This window comes from Pinus tabuliformis, chromosome 1_2 (genome assembly GCF_031772625.1).
Source record: "Pinus tabuliformis cultivar Carrire ecotype Pingquan chromosome 1_2, CPIR1, whole genome shotgun sequence".
NCBI lineage: Eukaryota > Viridiplantae > Streptophyta > Pinopsida > Pinales > Pinaceae > Pinus > Pinus tabuliformis.
In genome coordinates, this window is record NC_142298.1 from 1,213,685,400 (window position 1) to 1,213,703,150 (window position 17,751).

The window sequence follows — 17,751 nt, forward strand, 5'->3', positions numbered from 1 at the left end:
TTTGAGATAAACTAGTTGATGGAGATATTGAGTAATATTAATAGTACAAGGAGCTAAAGTTTTGGCCCATAAAATAATTGAAAATCCGATATGATTTTGACTAAATCTAACCAAAATTTTTGGAAGTGGAGGTTACAACTATCAAGCTTCATAATTTTGGTTGCCCTATGAGTTTTTGATGGTGTTGAATCTATTTCTACCATCAAAACAATGATTCAAACGCTCCCACCACCAACATTCTTGAAATAAATCATGGAATTCCAACAGAAATAAACAAATAGCTTGGTTATGGGCTCTTGTATATCCCTTACTCAATTAGTTTATAGTTGCTAAATGATAATAGGTATTTCATATTTAGAGTAGTTACTATCACTTGAATGAATAAGACTTAAGTTCTCATTTATATATGATTTATGTTATTCGATAATGAGATTATTTATAAATAAGTAACCAAGTTAATATTAAAAAATTTATTAGTTAGAAGATTGAAATTCAGCATCTATACTATTTGTTATTTTGAAGAAGTTCAATAATAATAAATAGATTAAAAAGATTAATATTCATGAATGCTAACTTCTTTATACCAGCATCTTTCATTACTAGCCAAGAGATTGAGATTTCTGAGTTCCACCTTTCGTCAGAGGGAATCTTTGCATATGAATTTTACAGTAATTAATGTTTATACCTTTCGGATTACTCAAACAATCCCACATTGCTACCGATTCTGCCAGTTCCTCTAATAATTTCAAATGATATATGCCAAGGGATCAATTCACTATAATTTATTAATTTATTACCCAACAGAGCACGAACCTCTATATTCAATTGCACATACGGTTGGATCATGCATATTTTAAGTGTGATAATAATTTGTTTAGTCGTGACAGAAACAAAGCAGTTTTTTAATCCAAATTGATTCGTTCTTTCATGCAGTGTATACAAGTTTAGAATCATATAGAAGTACCCTGCGGCCAATTTGTGTGCAAGATTTATTGATTCATTGAGCGTATAAAACTAATAGTCATTCACTCCAATACGTAAAACACCCATATACCCAAAGTATATAACTGCAGTTCCCTGAAGTCATTCAAACCGAACTTGCCACACTCACACCAACCCATTTCCACGGAACGAAAACAAATATTATAATATTAGTCCTATCTAGATACTGATGTCAGGAGAGGAATCAAATTTTTGGAGGTCAAAAAAAAGTTTGAACAAATATTATAATATTAGTTAAGTTTAGGTTTTGATGAGGAATTAGATTTTTGAGGTATAAATGTTTTATCAAATTTTTTTAGAGGTATAAATTTTTTATCATATTTTTTTAGAGGTTTAAATTTTTTATCAAATTTTACTTTAAAAATATATTTTGCAAATAGAAAAATTTGATCTTTCAACTCAGGTAAATCTAAAATTAAATAAATTTAAACTGGTATAATTTTATTTTTTTTAATTTTTAATTTTAACTGATATAAACTAAATTTCAATTTTAATAACTAACATCCTTACACAAGCTGTAAAATATGCTTACTCTCATCTCGACTTAGACTTCGCATGGATCTTTTTAAGTCACGATAAAAATGTGATTACATAATTTTCCTATTTAAAATCTATATTTCATTTAATGTAGTAAAAATTCAAACAGTTCCTCAAGAACACGGTTTTTTCTAACTCCTTTAATGAAAGCCCATAGAATTTAGTGTTGAGATTGAAATCCAAACATTCACTGCCTAAACCACTGGATGAAAGTCCTTGTCCATAGACACGTTCCAGAGGTAGTATAAAATGTAGGTTAGGGTTGGTAAATGGGTGTAAATTAGATGTTGATTTAATATAGAATAGATGTTGAAATGTTTGTGAAATGAAACATTATGTGAACTAATAATAATACAATATAATAATGTGATTAGTGTAAAAATATAAAAAAAATATAAATAATAAATGTATTTCATTTATTTTGTTATATTATACATATTTTTTTTAAGGAAATATTATAATAAACATATCACATTAAATAAATTTAAATAATAATGACTCATATTCATAATCATAATATTTCAAAATATATAATTAATAAACACATAATAACTTAATTAGTGTATAATTAAAAAATAAAATAGTTTCAAAATATAGAAATGTAAAATATGTATGTAATAGTTATAAGGTTGACTATTTTTTGAGATAAACAATGTAAATGAGTGAAAATTTTTAAAGATGCTAAAAGAGAGTGTCGGGATTTGAATTTAAAGCATGAGAGAGATGTTAGAATTTTGAAGAGAGCGAAAAAGATTGTACACACAACACAAATCACACTATATTTTTATTGATATCACAAACATTACATATATAGGAATATATGATACTTTTAGATCCAAGAATGGTGGATCTAGATTACTAAAAATAGCTAGTACAACTATTAACCTGAGAACTCACACAATTAGAACTCACAACAACTTGGAAGTCATGGAAGTGTTACTCCAATACCCTCCCTTAATTATTACATGACAAAAAAAGAAAGTAGATATTACAAAAATGAATGAATCTCTCTCAAATTTGTCTAATATGGTCATCACTAGCACTCATATCCACTCTGAAATCTCATAATTTCTGCTTTTTTCTTCACCACACTTTCGAGCTTCCCACTTGATCCATTTAAGACATAACCACTTCAGACCATCATTGATGTACTTTGCAGAATCAACACTTCTAAATCATCCTATGTGTAATGCCCTGCGGTTGTTACGACAAGTGGGTGCGCCCACCGGACGAGCTGAATGATGAATCGGGCGAGTCGGCGAGCTCACATGGGTGAGACATGAGCGCGGGTCAACTCGGCAAGTTAGGAAACACGAAGTGTGGACGAGGTGGAGTGCGGTCACGTACTTATATTGGGCAAGCGAACGCTCAAACCCACGAGCCGACTTGAGTCGATGGGCGAAAAGTCATGATGATTGGGCGGTCACCCACATTACGGGTGGGTCGATGTTCAAATGAAACGAACCAAACAACAAAGCGTTGGGTGGGTCGGCCAAACGCATGGGCAGTGGAGCGACCATATAAACATTCCAATGCGACGATTTGGAAATCTTTCGAACTTGGGAGCGAAGAACAAGTGCAATATACCTCTCCGGTGGACTACGATTAAAAGGCGCAGGTCGTGGGTGGTATGAGCCCGCACGACGGGTTCATTCAAGCTTAAACGAAGGTGGTGTTCGAGAAAGGTGACACGGGTGAGTGTGCGCTCACCAAACGACCAAACGGTTGGTTGAACGATGTGGTGCGACCGCAGGTAGGAGTGCCCGACGTTGCGAATGGAGAAGTGTGGGTTGTAGAGTGGTGTGACCAATGTGCAGAGGGTGCCTGGGTAGGGTGAGCCGACAGCACGTGGTGGTGCGCCCGTTTGGACAAACGACACGATCGTTTAAGACTTTGTAAGAGCCGGTCGAGCTTGTCTCCTAGTGAACTTGTAAAATCTGATATTATAATAAAGGGTTGTTATTTTGCATACGGTTATGTGTTTCTCTATTGTTGAATGTTGTATTAATGGTTTCCGCACATTAATATTACTCATTAAAAATGATGAATGTTAGGCGTAGTTCGGAAAGTAAGTTAACTAATGAAAATGTTAAGTACTTAGCCAATGCCGCACGAAAGCCAATTTATGAAAAAAGAATTGGGGGCATGACAAGTGGTATCAGAACGAATTGCAGAGACTAGGAAAATATGCAGGGAAAAGTTATGGAGAAATCATGGATTCACAGTCTGGGTTTCGTAGACATGATGGTTCATGGCAAGGCCATTCAAGCTCTAGTAGGCATGGGGGCCACTCATAACTTTATGACGACACAGTTAGCAAGAGAAGTTGGACTAATGATTTTCCCATCAAATGTGGAAGTCAAGGCGGTAAACTCTAGAGCTAAAGTGGCAGGTTTGGCACACGAAGTGCCTGTGCAGATTAAAGACTGGCAAGGTCAGTTGGACTTCACAGTGATGGAGATGAACGATTTTGATGTGATATTGGGGCAAGATATCTTGAAGGGAAATAAGGCAATTATTGTCCCCTTCTGTGATGAGGTGATGCTGGTTGGACAGTCATAGACTTGGACTTTGCCTACTCATAAGCAAAGGAAGGAAGTCAAGGTGCAACATGTTTCTGCACTAAGTTTGGAGAAGGCTATGCAGGAGTCAGACATGGAGACATATGCGGCTGTATTCAAAGGAGTCGAAGGCGATGATGGAGTGGGGACGCCTGTTCCAGCTGAGATTTTTGAGGTGCTAGCTTAGTGTGCAGATTTGATGCCCAATGAGCTACCGAAGAGGCTTCCACCAAGGCGTGCAGTGGACCATAGCATTAAGCTTGAGCCAGGGAAGCAACCTTCGGCTAAAGCACCTTATCGGTTGTCAGGACTTGAGTTGGAGGAGTTGAAACAATAGTTAAAGGAGTTAACTGATGGAGGTTTCATCAGACCTTCAAGGTCCCCCAATGGAGCTTTAGTATTGTTCCAGCAAAAGAAGGATAGAAATGAGCTACGGATGTGCTGTGATTATCGTGCTCTTAACAAGCAGACGATAAAAAATAGGTATCCTTTGCCATTAGCTGCAGATTGCTTCAACAAGCTTGCAAAGGCCCGAGTGTTTTCCAAGTTGGACTTGAGGCGTGGGTATTATCGGGTGCAGATAGCTAAAGGAGATGAAAGGAAGACCGCAATAGTAACAAGGTATGGTAGCTTTGAATTCCTTGTTATGCCATTTGGGTTGTGCAATGCTCCTGCTACGTTTTGCACTTTGATGAATGATATTCTACGTCCATACTTGGATTCGTTCGTAGTAGTGTACTTGGACGATATAGTGGTGTACAACGATAACATGGAGGATCATAAGAAGTACTTAGCATTGGTGTTCAAGGCGCTGAAGGAGAATCAGCTATACTTGAAGAAGTCTAAGTGTATGTTCGCTCAAACCGAGATTCCATTCCTTGGACACATAGTGGGTCAAGGGTACATACGGATGGAGTCGAACAAGGGGAAGGCGATGAAGGACTGGGTTGAACTGAAGAATGTCCATGATATGAGGGTGTTTTTGGGCATGACCAACTACCAGCGAAAGTTTGTAGAGGGGTACTCCAAGGTGACATCATCACTGACAGACCTATTAAAGAAAGACAAGAGATGGAGTTGGACAAACAAATGTCAGATGGAATTTGATGATTTGAAGAAGAGAATGGTTACAACACCGATACTGAAGTTGCCGGACTTCGAGAGACGTTTGAGGTACACACAAATGCTTTAGATTTTTCCATAGGAGGAGTGCTTATGCAGGATGGGCATCCGATGGCGTATGAGAGTCAGAAGTTGCAGGATAGAGAATGGAGGTATCCCATGAGCCAACTTGAGTCGATGGGTGAAAGTCATGATGGTTGGGCGGTCACCCACATTACGGGTGGGCCGACGTTCAAACGAAACAAACCAAACAACAAAGCGTTGGGTGGGTCAGCGAAACGCATGGGCGGTGGAGCGACCATATAAACATCACAATGTGATGAGTTGGAAATCATTCGAACTTGGCAGCGCAGAACAAGTGCGATATACCTCTGCGGTGGACTGCGATTAAAAGGCGCAGGTCGTGGGTGGTATTAGCCTGCACGACGGGCGTGTTCAAGCTCAAACGAAGGCAGTGTTCGGGCGAGGCGACACGGGTGAGTGTACGCTCGCCCAATGACCAAACAGCTGGTTGAACGATGTGGTGCGACCACGGGTAGGAGTGACCGACGGTGCGAACAGAGAAGTGTGAGTTGGAGAGTGGTGCAACCAATGTGTGGAGGGCGCCCAGGTAGGGCAAGTCGACAGCACACGGTGGTGCACCCGTTCGGACAAATGACACAATCGTTCAAGACTTTGTAAGAGCTGGTCGAGCTTGTCTCCTGGTGAACTTATAAAATCTGATATTATAATAAAATATTGTTATCTTGCATACGGTTATGTGTTTCACTGTTGTTGAATGTTGTATTAATGATTTTTGCACACTAATATTACTGGTTAAAAATGATGAATGTTAGGCGTAGTATGGAAAGTAAGTTAACTAATGAAAATGTTAAATACTTAGCCGATGTCGCATGAAAGTCAATTTATGAAAAAAGAATTGGGGGCGTGACACTATGGAACTACGTAACCCCTATCTGTTGAATCCACGACCCTCCGCAACCTTCATTAGTTATTTAAGATAGCATTATGGATGCAAAATGTCTTCAACACACAATTCTATAACTTGACCTTGAATAAAATAACCTGCACTGACGCTCTCGAAGCACGATTGGTCACACCAACCTAAGTTTGACCAACCTAAGTTTATTAGAAACTACACGTGACTAATGCCTGGGTCACATTAATCAGTGGAATAAGTGATATGTTCTTTGCAGTTCTACTTCATTTAATTTTTATTTTTTTATTGTTTTTTAATAAATACCATGTAAGCAAGAAGAAGGAATGTATCGTCTCGATTATCAACAAACCTCAAAAGGAATATATCGCGAGGTTGTGAGCCTCTCAACAGGGAAGCTACGACCTTGTTGGAAGCACGTGCCACCGTGTTTGCGGAATCACGTCAGATCCCACCATTAAAAATTGTTCCATACCCGTGACATAACGTTGTTGTGCATTGTATGAGCTATAAACGATCTGCGCCATACCCATGACGATGATACCCATCTTTATGCTGACAGTATGGGAAATTGATAATTTGATACTTCGCCTCAATAACTTTTTCTCAGCCACTCGTAACTGCATATGCAAATTTTCCACACACTTTGACTCCCTTCCAAAAATATCTTGCTAAACGTTCACAGACAAGGAATTATCCCTATGGACACAACAGATCGTCGGTCACTCCTATCCCACGGAGAGACTTACAAATTGTTGGCGTAAATTCTTAGACGAGAGAAAAATGCTCACTTCACTATTTGTCTACCTTAACACTCAAACGAGAGGTTGTACATGGAGCTTTTAGAGATGGGAGATAGAGGGGTGGTCTTATGGGCACTGATCACTAACGATGGTGAGATCGTAGGGTGAAATGTAGGTGGCGAGCCACTCCTTGACTGTGAATAACTTCTAGTTGCAGAATATGTTCGCCAAATATGTCAAGGTTGTCCCTCTCGAAATAGTCGTAGCTCGGCACTGTGAGGCCACCCCATGCCGACGAATACCTCTCCGCCAAGCAGATCCACCAGAGCGAGACTGATGTGGAGTCTGTTCCTGCCATCCATATCTTTCCCGTCCTAATGTACACGTTGTAAACGCAGGTCCCCTCAGAATCAGTTGAATCTCCATAAACAATGGCTGAAGAAAGAAGGCAGACCACAAGCAGGATTATTTTTGGGGCTACCATGGCTCTCGACTATGTGAAAATAGAGAGGACTAGAGAATATTATGCTCCTAAAGTTCAATAGATGATACAGATACTTAGATTATGTGTTGTCATGATCTCGCCAAACCAATTAATCTCATGCGATACCATACGAAATATATGAAGAATTGTAAATCTAGATAATTAAACACACAAATCCACAAATCTACACAAGAAAAATAATTTTATTCAAAAAAACAGTGCACACACCACAAACTCCTATCCTAATTTATTTACACCTATCCTAATTTATTTACAGAGGAATAAATAACACTCAAGGCTCTCTCACATTTTCCTGGCCTTCTCATAAGGGAATCAAATCAAAACATGCTCTGATACCATGTTAGAAATCTGAAGAGAGCTAGAGATATTGCACACACAACACAAATTACACTATATTTGTATTGATTTTAAAGACATTACATATATAGGAATATATGATACTTCTAGATCTGATAATGGTGGATCTAGATTATTAAAAATAGCTAGTACAACTATTGACCCAGGAACTCACACAATTACAATTCACAACAATTAACAAGTCATGAAAGCATTACTTCCAATAAGACAACATCAAAAAAAAAAAAAAAAATAGTGGTTGAATGGAGGAAAGAAAAGAATAAAATTATATTGACATAAAAATGGACATATTGAAAGGAGTGAGGAAAACGGGGAAGGTCAAACGGAAGGTAAAAAATTAAGTAAAAATAAAAACTCTTAAAAGAGGGAAAAATGAAATGAAAAGGAGGGGATTAAAGGGGAAATTTGGAGTAAAGAAAGGAGGAAAAGAAGAACGATGGATTGTGGCAGGTGAGGGAAGATAAAACTACCAAAGAGAACAAACATAAATCAAGATATATTTGACCATATATATTAAGATAATGATTTATATTTCTAACAATTAGAACTTCGTATTTAAACTTAATTCATAATCATACAAAAATATGATATTTATAATTAACTTTATTTTGAATTATTCTATCTATCTATGTCATCAATATTATGCATATTACATTATAAACTTAAACTATAAAAATTATATAAAAATTATAAAATATGTCAAGGAAAAATGTTGCATGTATATGTAAATAAATGTATCATAGACATTTTTAAAAAATTAACCAATATATAGATATCCAAAATTTATATAAATATTAATGTTATTATTAAGAATGAGTATAAATTCATTTTAACTTCAGAGTTATCAAATATTAAGAGGAATCAAATATTTCTAAATATACCTTTGATTATGTTTTGCATTATAATAATAAAAAAATTACATTTCAAAATATTTGATTCCTCTCCACACTTCTTAAATAAAAAATTAAAATATATATATATTAATACATTTTATAACAAAAATTATATAAAACCTCTACACCATAATAAAATAAGTAATATCAAATTTCATATATTTTTATCCATAATTTATTTAACATATTGGTTAGAAACAAATATTCATAAGTGAAACCATGGCTTTTTTTTCTTATCTCCCTATTAATCTTACAAACAGATCTTACAATGAGTTAACATCTAAACCAAAATTTTAATCTTTTGCAAATGACATTCACATTTATACGGAACTTACAATGAGTTAACATGTAAACTTTACATTTTAATCTTTTGCAAATGACATTCACATTTATATCAACGCGTAGTTTAAATAATATAAATATTTTTATGTTTTTAAATTATTATATATATTTTTAACATCATTTTTTTAAAATTAGTTTTGTTTAGGAATAGAGAATATTTATTAAAATTATTGATTTTAATTGTAAAAATTATATAATTCAAATAATTTAAAAAAATTTAAAGTGTTGAATTGATTTATGCATTAAAAAATGCAATTTAAGTAATAGAAATTCGTTTCAACAATAATTTTTTATGATAATTTATTCATTTTCCCTAGATTTTTAATGTGATTATAATTCTAGCATGGATATGGGAGCCATGGCTAGCTGATGTTATAGATCTAACCCAAAAATATTATAGATTTGATATGAAAATATATGAAAATGCAAATAAACCCAGAAATAATATGAAATGATTCTTTATTGATCAAACCCTTAAGGTAAGACAACACCATACATTCACTCCTTAAGGAAGGAGAACACTCCACAAGCCATATGCCTGTTCATACAATAATCCTTCACTATGCCTTGACGTGGAGTCTCCAGCCTCTATATAGGCCTCATACATACAATACCATGGGTCATTACCATGGTTCCCTCATACCATCAACTAATACCATAGGCCCATTACATTATTACTAACTACTTGTGGTCCCTTACATGATATGGATTAACCACCTTATTTATTACTATGGCCCATCCCATTATTACATTATTACTTTGTGTACCTCCCTTGATACCCCATATTATCCCCCCTAGGTATATAACATTGCACCCCCCTTAGCATGTTTCGTCCCCGAAACATGGGAAGAACACAAATAATAAGATCTACTCAAAATGTTAGTCCACTGGTACCATGCACGTGCATCTAGCCATCCAAGAGAAAGGTGAACCCTCGATCTCGCTGGTGCCTCGCTCGCTTGAGATGGAAGTTGACCATGGCAGTTCTTCTGTGTTGATATGTAGTAGTTGGATATTCGCTCCTCGCTATCCTTCATACGGGGGTTGTTTTCCTTGTGGCTAATTGGTTGCCATCTTGTTGGTTGTTTTCTTGCGGGGTGATGTGGGTGATGATATGTTGAAGCTTTAACCCACAGTGTCTTTTTCTTTAATTCACCCTGCTGTGGTGCCTGTTGTGGTGTCTTCTTTTCCAATATGACTTCAACCACTGAGCCCTCATCTGAGGTACCTGTAACCTTGTCTGCTTCAGCCTCTGTTTGTGTTTGATTGTCGATCATCAAAGGCTCATCATCTGATATGTCAATCCCTGGAACATCTTCTGCTTCAACGTTCGTGGACTCTACCTGTTTATTGATGGAAATATCCTGTAATGTAATTTTCTTCTTTTTATACCAGAGCTTCAGGAATTTCTTCTGCACATTAATATTGATAGTACTCGTAGATTCCATCCAAGGATATCCCAAAACAACATCCATATTATTCATCTCTGAAGTATAAAAATCACCATGCAACACATACTTATCCATAGAAAGCTTCAAATCCTTATAAATTTGAACATCCTCATCATCAACCTGTGTATTTTCAATTTGTTTTGCTGGAACTTGCAATTTCTTTGTCAAATTAACATTGATGAAATTATGCTTGCAACTAGGATTTATAGAAACAATGATCTTCTCTTTCTGAATCAATCTATGAACCTGCAATAAGGAAATACCAGCAGAAAATAACCCTTTAGGTTCCTTGATTTCCTTCTTTTCTGTAAAAATAAAATCTTTGCTAAGCTGTGTGTCTCTGTGTGTGAGCTTATCCACAAGAATAGTTTTACGGTCAAAGTGGACCAAAAGATCTTTTGTGAATGTGTCCCAAGTCAAGGGCCTTCAATAGCAACATCGATGCCATTGCCACCATTGTCGTCTTTCATTGTCTAAGTACAGTAATGCCACACTCAACTGAGTCTCATCATCCATGATGTAGTTCAATCTAAAATATTTCTCCATTTGTGCTAGCCATTTGGCTGGATGAGAGCCATCAAATTCATACAAGTCCCTGAAATTCAGCCCTAGGGCCACCATCACAAAAAAATTTGGCGAAAATTTGAAATGGTCACAATTCCGTCAATATTGCTCAGAATTCGTATCATGACCTGTTTTCAGAAATGGAACAACCATTCTGCATCTACCCATGTGATAGAAATCATGTTCCAGACACTGGAATTTCAGATCTGTGCTGCAACTCTCCCGTCGTCACCAAAATTTCTGCAAAAATAGCTGATGTTAAATCAGCGATATCTCCCTCATCCGAACTCCGATTCGAACGATTTTTTTTTTGAAATAGGGTGTTTTTTCACATAGAATCCAGATATACAATTAGATTTTGCAGATCATGTGCCAGGGCGTCAAGATCTGCGCCGCAAACTCGCTGCCCTGAAAAATTGTCTGCAACCCTACTGATTTTTAGATTAGCGATATCTCCTTCATCCGGACTCCGATTCAACCGATTTTTTTTTTTTGAAATCGGCTATTTTTTCACAAAGAATCCAAATCTGCAATTAGATTTTGTAGATATTGCACCAAAACATGCAGATCTGATCTAAAAACTTGCCGCCCCCGAAATCCTACACAAATAAATAAATAAAAATAAAAATAAAAATTCTCCACTTTTGCCCAAGAAAGTGCTCTAATACCACTTGTTATAGATCTAACCCAAAAATATTATAGATCTGATATGAAAATATATGACAATGCAAATAAACCCAGAAATAATATGAAATGATTCTTTATTGATCAAACCCTTAAGGTAGGGCAACACCATACATTCACTCCTTAAGGAAGGAGAACACTCCACAAGCCATATGCCTGTTCATACAATAATCCTTCACTATTCCTTGACATGGAGTCTCTAGCCTCTATATAGGCCTCATACATACAATACCATGGGTCATTACCATGGTTCCCTCATACCATCAACTAATACCATGGGCTCATTACATTATTACTAACTACTTGTGGTCCCTTACATGATATGGGTTAACCACCTTATTTATTACTATGGCCCATCCCATTATTACATTATTACCTTGGGTACCTCCCTTGGTACCCCATATTATCCCCCCTAGGTATATAACAGCTGATACATTGCCAACATAGGAAAATGAGCCATGACTGAATAATATAAGGTGTTTTTAAATTTTATGCTATGATTGTCAACTAAAGGAGAGGACAACCTTTTGGATACCAATGTCCAATGAATTTTGTTTGTTGGGAAAGCCAAAAAACCAACATGAACTTAAGTGTTGAACTGAACGAGCTAGCATTTGGAGACATGGTATAGCCAAATTTATGAGATGTGATTGGAGATGATGTAGGAGAAGATGATGCTTGTTCCCATAGCACATCGAGGAGGCAGGCTTGTGATCCAAGTGGATATTTGTGCCCACCCACCAAGTCCACTTGGACACCCACCATTGTTTCTTTTAGATTTTCTATTTCCTTAATTGTAGCATAGTTTACTATTTTTAGCAGCTTTTCGGAGCCATTTTGAGGCGCTAAACGACGTTTTTTGGGAAAACTAGGAGCAACATCAGTCCATGAACCCATGTTGCTCTTCCGAAAGTTTTAGTTCTCAAATAGATCTTTCTAACGAGATATTGTGGGGTCAAATGGAGGTTGTATGCCAAAGTTACGACCCCAGGAAGTTGATGTACCAATTTACCCAAACTTGGGGCCCATAGTTTGCATTTTATCATCTAGGGTTAGGTTTTTGGATGTTTAGGGTTTTCCAATGTTTCTCAACAATAAATAGGCCTTTGGGCCTCATTGTGACATAGTTTAGAGGCATGTAGCCGCCACATCTCTTCTCAGAGATAAGCTACCATCACTTTAGCTGGTTTATTTCCATTTCTGTTTGTAAGCATATTTCAGTATTTTACATTAATGAAATGAAGTATTATTTCCACTGTAGCTTTGTGTTTATGGTTATCTCTGTAATTTGTTGCATTCATGTTTAAATTCGGATCAGTGGTATCAGAGTGGTCTGCTCTTTGTTTTTCTTTGCATGTCCCCAACAAGGTCAGGATATAAGGAGTTAGGGCTTGAACTGGTCGACCCTTTGCAAGACCGGCCTCGCAAATCCCGACGACCCCCTGTGGCAGACGAAACGAAAGACGAGGGGGCAGGAGATCCAATCAAAATATTGTTCGAGGAAGCCCTCGAGCAATAAAGGAGCGCGATGATGGACAACTTTCCCCAGAGCCTTCAGCAGCTACCCAAGGGCAACGCATCGGCTTCCAACATCTACTCTAGAAATGCCACACCATTTAAGGTACAATTTAATTTTGGAATCCCCATATTCGAGGGTCAGATAGACGCAAATGCTGTCAATAAATGGTTAAATATACTAGAGGTTTATTTTTCTGTTCAGGATTTTTCCAGTCGGGAAAAGATTATTTTCTCTCTTCTCAAAGGAACCCCCCACATCAAGGACTGGTGGGAAACCTACTGCGAGCAAAAGGATGAAAGTATAAGCCCACTAATTTTAGCTGCACCCACTTTGGAATTCATTCCTGGATGCCATCAAGGAGAAATCCTACCATGTCCGAAGTTATGAGGATCAATACATAAAGTGGACCATGCTGTGGCAGCGAAGGGACCAAGATGTGCCAGAGTTTACCAATATTTTCCATACCCTTCACACAAACTTGGGTATCAAGGATTTAGAGCAGCATTGGTACTCAAATACTAGGACTGCCTGCACAAGTACATCTAGGAAGAAATAGAATTCCTGAACATCTCCTCACTTGGCACGGGATACTGATATGCTGTCAAGGTCGAGTAAAAGTTTAAACCGAAGAAGCGAGACTTTGGATCTGCGAATTCGAAGCAAGGGAAAGGTGCCCCCAAATCGCAGAACAAAGGACAAAGCCAAGGTGGGGCAGCCCAAGGCAACCCGCCAATGCTGCAAGCAAGGAACAATGCCACGAAGCCGAAAATGGACACGTGAAATTAGTGTGAGTTCCATAAGGGCTCCACTCAGAACACAAGTGAGTGTTGGCTCAAGCAGTCACTAGTGGCTGAGCTAAAGGTTTCAGAATCAGATGCATGTTCCGACTCTAAGTCAAAACTCGACAAGGGGAATGACAAAGGGAAGCAGATTATGGATGTGGAGCCCAACGCCACCATTGCCACCACGAAGATCTAAAAGGAGGAACCTGAAGATCCAGAGGAGGAGGAGCATATTTTCCACTCTCATATGTGGGTAAAGGGGTCCCTGCTACAGTCCATTGTCAACAACGGGAGCCAAAAGAACCTTATTTTAGCAGAGGTCATGAAGCGGCTGGGCTTGCCGACCATAGCACATCCACAATCGCACACCATCGGGTGGCTTCACCAGGGACGAGATCTTCACATGAGCCAGCAGTGTCGCCTTCCATACAACATCAAGCCCTTCATGGATGAGGTATTGTGTGACATTGCATCCCTTGAAGTTTGTGATGTATTATTAGGACAACCATACTTGTGGAAGCAACATGCTGTGTAAGAATCAAGGTCCCATGCTGTTATTGTTACTTTGGGAAATAAGTTGTACAGGATACCGGAAGTAGCACCGCCTACCGCCATCTCTTTGGTTGTTGCAAAACAATGCAGTAAGATCATTTCCAAAACCAGGAAATTTGTTTTCCAGATGATATTCCCTCAAGGAAAGAAGACGACAGTGGCCACGACCTCTAGATAGGGCCCCTCCACACGAAAACTACAGATGGACAAGGTCATGAAGGAGAATGAGGACATCTTCACCTCCCTCGCAGGGCTTCCTCTGCACTGTCAGATCAGGCACTCCATCGATCTGACCCCAGGTGCACCACTGCCCAATGGGCCAATATATCAACGCTCCGTTCTGGAGAATGATGAAATCAAGAGGCAGATTCAGGAGCTGCTGCAGAAAGGTCACATCCGTCCGAGTTCATTGCCCTGTGGGAGCTCGATCATGTTGGTACAAAAGAAGGATGGGTCTTGGAGACTCAGTATTGACTATCGGGCGCTGAACAAGATCACTATCTGTAATAAGTACTTCATCCCACAAATTGATGACCTCTTGGACCAACTGAAGGGGGCAAAATATTTCATCAAGATCGATTTGAATTTGGGATATCACCAGGTACCAATCGAACCCTCTGATGTGTGGAAGATTGCCTTCAAAGCCATGGAGGGCCTTTTTGAATGGTTGGTTATGCCATTTGGATTGATGAATCCTCTCGCAACCTTCATGAGGCTAATGGATGACATCTTGCAACCATTCACAACTCATTCCTAGTGGTATACTTGGATGACATCCTGATCTTTAGCCAGAGTTGGGAAGAGCACCTCCACCACATCCGACAGGTTCTCCAAACACTATAACAACATAAGTTATGTTCCAATTTGGAGAAATGCACTTTTGGCATGACCCAGGTTCAGTATCTGGGATACATTATTGATGAACAGGGGGTGCATGTGGATCCAGCCAAGGTCCAAGTCATTTGGGATTGGCCATCTCCAACCACTCTGACAGAGCTCCACAACTTTCTAGGTCTTGCCAACTTCTACTGCAAGTTCGTGTTGGGATTTTCTCATATCACTTGGCCCTTGAGTCAAGTCACCAAGGGAGGAGCGAAAGCAAAATTCTTTTGGTATGAATCTCAACAGAAGGCATTCACAGATTTGAAAGATCGCCTCTGCTCGGCACCAGTGATCGCATTACCAGACTTGCAACAACCATTTGAGGTCGAGACAGATGCCTCTAACTATGCTATTGGGGCAGTCCTTACTCAACACAGGCATCCAGTGGCATATCACAGTGAGACACTTTTAGACACATTCCGAAAGTATCCCACTTATGACAAAGAGTTGTATTCCATTGTGCAGGCCTACCAACAATGGAAGCATTACATTTTGGGGAAGGAAATGGTCATCGACATAGACAACCGACCCCTGCAGTTCATATAGACCCAAGGGAAATTGTAGAAAGATTGCCATTAGAAGTGGTCCACATACATGCAGCAGTTCCATTTGAATATCAAGAATAAGAAGGCCAGCACCAATAATGTTGTAGATTGCCTCAGTCGACCACTGATCATGGCATTAACCACCATGTTCAACTCTTGTGGGCACGAGACTTCTGATTGGCCACTTCTCTACAAAAGTGACCCAAAATTCGGCCACACATACCAGACACTCTTGGAAGGTCAACATATTCCATATTTTCACCTCCAGGATGCCCTGTTATGCCACTTGGGTCACCTTTGTGTTCTTTCAAGTGAGCGTGCCAAGATGATTTGGGAAGCACACTACAGTCAAGCTACTGCGCATTTCGGGGTTGAGAAAACGGTGGCAGTACTACAAAAGTATTTCTATTGGCCGAATCTTCGACAAGATGTCGGGAAGTACATCATGTCATGCACTGCCTACAGCATTTCCAAACCGACCATCAAGAAGCAAGGCCTCTATACCCCGCTACCTACCCCGAGTCGACCTTGGGAATCCATCTCCATGGATTACATGTCAGGTCTTCCTTCCACTCAGCATGGAAACGACTGTGTTTTTGTGGTCGTCGACAGGTTCTTCAAGATGGCCATTATGGCGGCCTGCAAGAAGAATATCACAGCACAAGCCACTGCTAAACTCTTCTTTGAACGAGTGTGGGTACACTTTTGGATCCCATAGTCTATCATCTTAGATTAGGACAACAGGTTCCTCAGTACATTTTTGTCTAGTCTCTTGTCAATGCTGGACACCAAACTCACTAAGTCCAGAGCCTTCCATCCTCAAACTGATGGCCAGACAGAGGTTGTCAACAGGATGATCATACACATTCTGCGCATGTACAACTCAAAGCATCCACGCACATGGGACGAGAGCCTCCCCTATGTTTAGCACAACTACAACTGGGCTCTCCACAGCTCGACTAGCCACAACCCTTTTCAGGTGGGCTTGGGATTCCAACCATTATGTCCCATTAATGTGGCCATGCCATTTGCAGCCACTCACGTAGATTTAGCTCATGTCCAGTCCAAAACAGATAAGGTAAACAACTTCATTGAGCACATCCAACATATTCTCCAGCAAGTCCATGACATTCTGGATAAATCAAATTCCAAGTACAAGCAGCGACATGATCAACATCGAGTGCCACATAAGTTTCAGGTGGACGACAAAGTCTGGTTACATTTTCTAAAGGAACGCCTTATCGAAGCCTATCGGAAACTCAAACCACTCCGATATGGTTCTTACACCATTACCAAGGCTATGGGAGACAATGCATTTTAGCTCAGCATTCCCCCATTCCTTGGCCTGCACCTAGTGTTCAATGTGGACCACCTTCGGCTATACTTTCCACCATTACTAGACACATCCGATATTGCAGAACAGCTCACACCCACAGAGTTAAATCCAGATTGCATGGAACAAGCTGCAACTGATCAGATCATGGACACACAGATCAAGCACACTCTCCAGCAAAATATCCAACTTTATCGAGTTGTCAAAGTAGGCCAACTCCTTCACTAGGGCAAGTGGCTCACCAGGGACCAAGTTCGGTAGAAGTTTCCTCATCTCATGGAGGAACTCAACGCAATGGGGACCATTTACTCTTAAGGGGGGAGGAATGATCCAAGTGAATATTAGTGGCCACCCACCAAGTCCACTTGGACCCCCACCATTTTTTCTTTCAGCTATAAACGCAGGCCCCTCAGAATCAGTTGAATCTCCATAAACAATGG